At 43.3% G+C, this 8,302-nt stretch overlaps 1 non-coding gene across 1 annotated transcript; it reads right to left on the minus strand.

Moving 5' to 3' along the window:
- Positions 1-5,548: 5,548 nt before the first annotated feature.
- Positions 5,549-5,655, minus strand: LOC141580474 (U6 spliceosomal RNA). Its single transcript, XR_012512642.1, has one exon. It is a non-coding gene; the product is annotated as a U6 spliceosomal RNA (small nuclear RNA).
- Positions 5,656-8,302: the final 2,647 nt, after the last annotated feature.

Here is an 8,302-nt window from a genome sequence, read left to right on the forward strand (position 1 = left end):
GTGATGGAGTAGTCTTATGGATTGAGCATTAAGATGATGCAAGTTGTGCGAATGTTGTGCTTGAGCTAGAGGGGTGTTAGGGAGTTGAACTAACAGAACACGGGTGGCTAGGTCTGCCTTGGCATTTCCAGGTGCAATGGGCCATGCTTCAGTATTTTGCATGAGCCAATGGATCTGCTGTTTGGTATAAGGTTGGACAATGTTGTTAGGTTCCTGTCCGAAATATTCCTTGCCTAGGGTTCTTCCTTTGGTAATTAGACTGGCTATCATAAGGTAGTAAGGTTCAATGACTTTAGTGGGCATATTAGGAAGATGGATCCACATAAGTGGAGCAGTTTGCCAGAACACAGCAGTGGGAGATAATGAGGTATGACATATAATAAATTGGAGTGGTTTGTCAATATCGAAAAAGGTGATAGTTTGGTTATTGATAGCTTGGTTAACTAAATCGATAGCTGATTTTGCTTCAGGGGTGAGTTGTCTTAAAGAAGTAGGATTGGGATCCCCTACCAATGTATCGTATAGGGGCTTGAGATCAGCTTTGCATAATTTTAGATAAGGTAACAGCCAGTTTATGTCTCCTAATAATTTTTGAAAATCATTGAGGGTTTTTAAACAGTCTAGCCTGAGTTGCACCTTTTGAGGCGATAGGCGAGTTCCACTTAACTGAAATCCTAGGTAAGTGTAGGGATCAGTAAATTGCACCTTCTCTGGGGCTATGACTAATCCACTAGCAGTAAGGGCAGTTTTTAGACTTTTGAAACAAGACAAGACCACTTCCTCTTTTGCTGCTGCTAAAAGTATGTCATCCATATAATGGATGATGTATACATCCTTCCAATCTTTTCTAACTTCAGCAATGGCGATGGCCACATATGACTGACATAAGGTGGGACTGTTGGCCATGCCCTGAGGCTAAACCTTCCATTGATATCTCTTCATAGGCTCTTTAAAGTTAATTGCGGGAAGGCTGAAAGTGAAACGCTTACAATCCTCTGGATGGAGAGGGATGGTAAAGAAACAGTCTTTTAAGTCTACAATAACTTTGTAGAATCCCAGAGGTATGGCTACAGGGGAAGGGAGGCTGGGTTGTACACAAATATACACCACCCTGTTCCAGGGTGCCCAGAGATATTAATTCCAGCCAAACTTGGTTATACTCATCATTTTTTTTATACCACAAACATATTTATAAGCGAAAATGTAGCATCTCCATAAACAGCTGAAGCTAGACTATCTACAGACAAAATTAGCAACAAATCTGATGCACTGTAAATTCAAGTCCTCAGGACAACAAAAGTGATTAAGCAAGACCTCAAGTAACAATGTTAATGCCATTTACAAAGGAAAAAACTGATACAAAAACATTCAAAACCTGAACATCACTTGGCATGTAAGGGAAAAAAAAGCAAATTAGCTGAAAGGTTCATAAACACAAGGTCTTATTTACACTACACAAAGCTCAGGTGTTAGCCTTGAACGTAACTTTCAAAATACCTTCAAATATATCCAACTCAGATCACAGAATTTTGGTATCGAGCCGCTTCATCCTCAAGATCGTCCCAATCAATACCCTCATCAATGCCTTCGTCCTCTGAATTATTGGCTCTACTGGCTAGCCATACAATCCTCTTTCAATATTTTGGATTAGCTAATTTTTGTTTAAGGCCTGCGGCTACACGTTAAGCAAATTTCTCTAAGGAACACACAGACCCACCGCTCTCCGCGGGTTTCTGTTCCTCTTTACCAGAGTTGCTATTAAATGACATTAAGTCAGCTTCCCCTGACTTTTTCTCCTTGCCCTCTTTGGGTTCTGGTTTTTCCAAAACTAACGAATTTTCTTTAAAGGGGGGGCTTTTATCGGACAAATTTTTACATGAGTCTCTCAGGCAAGTTTCCCCCTGGGTTATGAGATTAGCAATGACTGGATTGTCATGTTTTCGGGTAATGATCTCATTTATTAGATTCTAGTATGAGAAAGCAATTACAGGGACCTTTTGAAGCCCGAAAGCATCATAATAATCTTTTAGGGCATCCCCTACTCTTTTCCAACATCTTTGATCTATGGTTCCTTCTTGAGGGAACCAGGGACAAACGTCCTTAATATAATCAAAATATTTAATTAACCGGTTTACTTTCACCTTTACTCCTCGCGCCTTTAATGCTATGCTGAGTTCTTCTACAAACAACTCATGCTTACTAATTTCCTGACCCATAATATCCTCGTCCACTTACCAGAGAGCAAGGCCGCAGCAGGTTCCCGCGGTGACTCCTCCTCTGGATTTCTTCCTTCAATCCGGCCGGCTTCGACGACGTCCCTCACTGTGTCCCTCTTACTTCGTGCCCCACGTTGGGCGCCAGACTGTCCCGACCTGCAGGACAACAACAGGAGCTCGAAGGGAGGGAGTGGGGATGGATGGGCAGGAGATGCGAGAAATGGAGACAAGACAGGAGTCTGATCAAGTCTCGTTTATTGTTGCTGAGCTCACAGCTTAAATAGGCCAGGCAGGGAGGCGGGGCAAAGGAAGCTTGCAGTTGGGAAATTCCGGTTTTCCTAAGTTTCAGGAAACTGAAACTTATCAGCAGGAAACAGAAACTGAAACATTCAGCGGAAAACAGGAACTGAAACTGAAACATTCAGCGGAGAAACAGAAACTGAAACATTCAAGGGAGAAACTGAAACATTCAGCGGAGAAACAGAAACATTACTGAAACTTATCAGCCAGGAAACAAAGACTGAAACTTGTCAACAGGAAAACAGGAACTGAAAATTATCTTGTGCAAACCTCAACAGATCACAAAATGGCGGCTATTGCTGCCCACAATAAATATGATTACTGATTGTCTTAATGTTAAGGAGAAATTAAAACTAAGTGGTTGGTAATCTTAACTTTTGGTCATTAAGGAAAAATTTTAAGACAAATCTCTAACTTAGCGACTTACCTGGAAATAAGGCTCAGGCTGATGACTGCTCTCTACCATCTTAGAAACAGGAAAAAATTCACACTCACCTTTCCTGTCAGAAGCAAGCTGAAACTCAAGAAAGGAAGTGCCTGCTCTCCACCATCATGGAAGCAGAAAAACTTGTCTTCCTTACCGGAAATAAGAAAAACTTCACAAAAGGAGCTGTAAAGCAAAATCAACCTTAGCTCTGAACCAAATTTTGGGAGATCTGGGACTCTCCGGAGGGCAGAAGCTCCCAAACCTCAGCAAATCATCTATCCCATTGGTTTGAACAATAAGGAGAGCCCAGGTTGGTATCAAGCAATAATGACATTTATCAAAGGTCAGGGCCACAATGATAATGTCCTTCTCTCTCTTTTTTTTTTTTTCTTCTGAGGTAGAGTCTCGCTCTGTTGCCAGGCACCAGACTGGAGTGCAGTGGTGCAATCTGAACGCACTGCAACCTCTGTCTCCTGGGTTCAAGCAATTCTCCTGCCTCATCCTCCCAGGTAGCTGGGACTACAGGTGCATGTCACCACGCTCAGTTATTTATTTATTTATTTATTTTTGTATTTTTAGTAGAGATGGGGTTTCATCATGTTGGCCAGGATATTCTTGACCTCTTGACCTCATGATCCGCCTGCCTTGGCCTCCCAAAGTGCTGGAATTACAGGCTTGAGCCACCGTGCTGGGCCCATGTCCTTCTCTTTTTATCTTTATTCGTATAGCCTGTTTTGTCAGAAACCAGGATTGCAACACCTGCTTTTTTCTGTTTCCCATTTACTTAAAGGATTTTTCTCCATTCATTTTGAGCCTATGTGTGGGAGTTCATTTGAGATGGGTCTCTTAAAGACAGCATAATCAAAGGAGTCTTGGCTCTTTATCCATCTTGCCACCCTATGTCTTTCAATTGGAGCATTTAGCCCATTTACATTTAAAATTAGCAATGATATGTAAGGATTTGATCCTGTCGTCATGCTCCTAATTGATAATTTCACAGACTTGTGTATGTGGTTGGTTTTTTAGCATCAGTGGTCTGTGTAATTCAGTGCATTTTTGTAGTGGCTGGTGATGATCTTTTCTTTCCGTATTAAGTTCTACTTTCAGGAGCGCTTGTAAGGTAGATCTGCTGGTAATGAATTCCCTGAGCATTTGCTTGCCTGAAAATGATCTTATTTCTCCTTCACTTATGACAATTAGTTTTGCTGGACTTGAAATTCCGGGTTGAAATTTTTTTCTGTAAGTAGTTGAATATCTCTTCTGGCTTGTGGGGTTTCAGCTGAGTGGTTCACTGTTAGTCTGAAGGGATTCCTTTTGTAGGTGACCTTGTCTTTCTCCCTAGCTGCCCTTGACAATTTTTATTTCATTTTGACCTTGGAGAACCTGATGAGTATGTGTCTTAGAGATGTTTTTTTGTGGCATATCTGAGGTTCTCTGGATTTCCTGAATTCAATGTTATTCTGTCTGGCTAGGTTGGGGAAATACTCATGAATGACATTCTGAAATACGTTTTCCAAGTTGTTTACATTTTTGTCATCTCTTTCAGGTACATTAATAAGGCATACACTCCTAGCAACAGTGTAAAAGTGTTCCTATTTCTCCACATCCTCTCTGGTATCTGTTGTCTCCAGATTTTTTTAATAGTCACCATTATAACTGGCATGAGGTGATATCTCAATGTGGTTTTGATTTTTCTAATAATCAGTGATGATGAACAGTTTTTCACATGTTTATTGACCGCATATATATCTTCTTTTCAAAAGTGTCTGTTCATATCTTTTGCCCACTTTTGAACGAGTTTGCTTGTGTTTTGCCCACTTTTGAATGGGTTTGCTTGTGTTTTTCCTTGTAAATATGTTTTATTTCTTTGTAGATTCTGGATATCAGCCATTTGTCAGATGGGTAGATTGCAAAAATTGTTTCTCATTCTGCTGGTTGCCGGTTCACTCTAATGACTGTTTCTTTTGCTGTACAGAAGCTCTGGAATTTAATAAGGTCCTATTTGTCTATTTTCCTTTTTGTTGCCAATGCTTTTGGTGTTTTAGTCATGAAGTACTTGCCTATGTCCTGAATGGCTTTGCCTATTTTTTTTTCTAGATTTTTTATGGCATTAGGTCTTATGTCTAGATCTTTAATCCATCTGGAGGTAATTCTACTGTAAGGTGTCAGGAAGAGGTCCAGTGTCTGCTTTCTGCACACTGGTAGCCAGTTTTCCCAACGCCAATTATTAAACCAGAAATCCTTTTCCCATTGCTTGTCTTTGTCAGGTTTGTCAAAGATGAGTTGGTTGTAGATATGTGGCATTGCCACCAGGACCTCTGTTCTGTTCCATTGGTCTATGTCTCTGTTTTAGTACCAGTACCATGCTGTTTTGAATACTGTAGCTTTGTATTACAGTTTGAAATCGGGTAGCATGATGCCTCTGGTCTTGTTCTTTTTGCTTAGCATTGTCTTGGCTATGCATACTCTCTTTTGGTTCCATATGAAGTTTAAGGTGGGTTTTTCCAGTTCTGTGAATAAGGTCATTGGTAGCTTGAGGGGGACAGCATTGAATCTATAAATTACTTTGGGCAGTATGGCCATTTTCACGATATTGATTCTTTCTAAAAATATGGAATGCTTCATGAATTTTTAGGTCATCCTTGAGCAGGGGCCATGCTAATCTTCTCTGAATCATTCCAGTTTTAATATGTGTGCTGCCAAAGTGAGCACCAGTAATGTTATTTATACTGGCTACATTGCCTGTTAGCTCCTGCAATGTTTTACAATGATTTTTGGCCTCCTTGCACTGGATGATGACATACTTCTTTCACTCAATGAACTTTGTTTCTACCCACATTCTGAATTCTACTTGTATCATTGCAGACATGACAGCCTCTGGCCAGTTCTGAAAACTTGAACAGGCTGAACAGTTATTGTAATCATCTGGAGGAAAGAAGGCATGCTGACTTTTTGAGTTTCAGTGTTCTTGCACTGATTCTTCCTCATCTTTATGAGCTTATTCACCTTCAACCTTTGAGGTTGCTAACCTTTGCACAGGGTATTTTTCTTTTATCATATTTGATGACCTTGAGGGTTTGATTGTGGTGTAATGTAGAATCAGGGAGTTTCCTTTGGTTTTGGAGGATTTCAGGGGGCCAATATTCATCTTCCAATTCCTGGACTGTGTGCTTTAACACTGGGAAACTTATATTGGTTCTCAGCTTTGTTCTCTGGCTCCTCAAAGTTTGGAGTCTACTTCACTGAAGGCAGCAAAGTGTGGCAGCTGTGGCAGAGTGCTAGCAGATGCAAAACTGCCTACTTCCCTGTTGGCATTTGACCAGTGGTGGAAGTGGTGGAGGCAAGACAGCTTGGTGGGGACCAGGGGCCCCTGCTGTGTGTGCTGTTGCACTTGAGGTAGTGTTGGTTCAGGCTGGGGTGCATGTCTGGGTGCCTTCTCTGTGAGCCCCTAAGCAGCAGCAGTCACTCAACGTATATTAGTGTCCCATTTTCATGCACAGAATTAGCACAAGGGCAAGGTGTTGGCAGAGGTGGTGCTTTTGATTCTCTGCCTACCATGGCTCTTTCGTCAATGGGTGTTGGTGTGGGTTGAAGTGCGTGCTACACTCCCATGTGCTGGTAGGGCAAGTACCGCAAAATCCACTCATGTAAACACACACCAGCAAAGCGATGTAGGACAGTTGTGTATAAAGAGCTACTGTATGGAGAGGCAATGTAGAGGCTGGTGCATGCCTGAAGGATCCACATTGCCACATCTCTTCACTGCTCAGGCATGGTCCACTGGCACAGAAACAAAGGTGTGGGCACATGAGAGTGCCCTGTAGGCAGGTGTGGCCAGGCTGGGGCCCTGGGAGAGGCAAGCAGACTAAGGAGTGCTGAGGTCAGACCAGCTTCATCTCATGTGTAAGAATGCCCAGCAGAGATCAGGCCTCAGAGAACTCTCTGAAAAGTGAGGCCCCAGCACAGCACAGCTGCTCTACAAAAACGTGGCCAGACTTCTTTTTTAAGCAAGTCTCCTTTTATTAAGAAGGAAACTCTCACACCTGATCTCTGCTGGGCAATCTTCACATGGGATGTGGCTGATCTGACCTCCACACTCCTAAAGTGCTGGGATAAAGTGTCTCATAAGACCAAGTAGAGCCTAGAGAGATAGCTGTGCCTGCCCTCTGGGCTTCACATGAGCTGGCTTCCTGCTCCACCACTTTGTTTGTCTCCTGGCGCTCTACCCAGAGAGATGTGAGTTAGCCATTACTTAGTGTAATCAGCCCAGGATGGAGTGTCTGTGCTGTGGGCCCAAGCCAGGGTTCCCTGTCTGGTGATAAGCAGTGGGGGCAATGTGGTACCACAAGATATGGACTGCTATCTTCCTTGGGTCAACTGCAGCTTGTTAGAGTTATCAATATGGCACTTAGGGTCTCTGCTTTCTTGATATCCTGAAGGTAACAAGGGCAGATCCACTGCAGAGGCAGTGGCAGAGAGGATTTTGGTCGATCCCTGAAGCTCCATCCAAGGAATTGCCAAGCTGCTACTGGTTTGATAGATTCAGTGGGGGCCTGGATAGAGACCCAAGCTGGGAAGACCTGCTCATCGAGGAGATATGGAAACCAGCACCCACATAACGGTTCAGCCACTTTCCCATAAGGCTGCTGTGGTATACTGGGGGTCCACTCCAGTCTCTAATTGTCTCATATCTTCCAGTGCTCAAGGTATCACTAGTGAGCTGTAAAAGGCAGAGATAATAGCCTGCCTCTTCCTCTGGGAGCTCCGTACCACTGAGGAACAATCCAGTGGCCAATCTGGACACAACTATGGGAAGTGGCTGGAGACTAGTTCAGAAGTCTTGTCTAGTTAGGAGGAACAAGAACAGAGACTTGCTTTTAAAAAAAGTCTGGCCATGTTTCTGTAGAGCAGCTGTGCTGTGCCGGGGGGTCACTTCAGACCCTGGTTTCTGCAGACACTCTGAAGCTCCAAGGTTGAAATGGCTGAGTCGCCTAAACAGCAAAGATGACAGTCTGGTCCTCCCAATGGAAGCTCTGACTCAGGGAGGCCTGAAACATCTGTCAGCCAGAGAACAGCAGTGAAGGCAGCCAGAGACCCTGTTGAAAGGCTCTACCCAGTGATTAGAAATGTGGTTGGGGACTGACTTAAACAAGGGTCTGGCCATGTTTTTGCGAGGTGGCTCTGCTGTGCTGAGCTACCACTTACACTCCAGGTCAGCTTGGGTTCTACAAAGCCCTAAGGCAAGAACCTAGTCATCCAAACAGCAAAGTTGGTGGCCCGCCCCTCTCTGTGGAAGCTCTGTCTAAGGAATATTTCAAATCTCCATGGGTCAGGGAACATCTGTGAGGGTAGCTGTAAG

The sequence above is a fragment of the Saimiri boliviensis genome, chromosome 11, assembly GCF_048565385.1.
Source record: "Saimiri boliviensis isolate mSaiBol1 chromosome 11, mSaiBol1.pri, whole genome shotgun sequence".
Classification (NCBI taxonomy): domain Eukaryota; kingdom Metazoa; phylum Chordata; class Mammalia; order Primates; family Cebidae; genus Saimiri; species Saimiri boliviensis.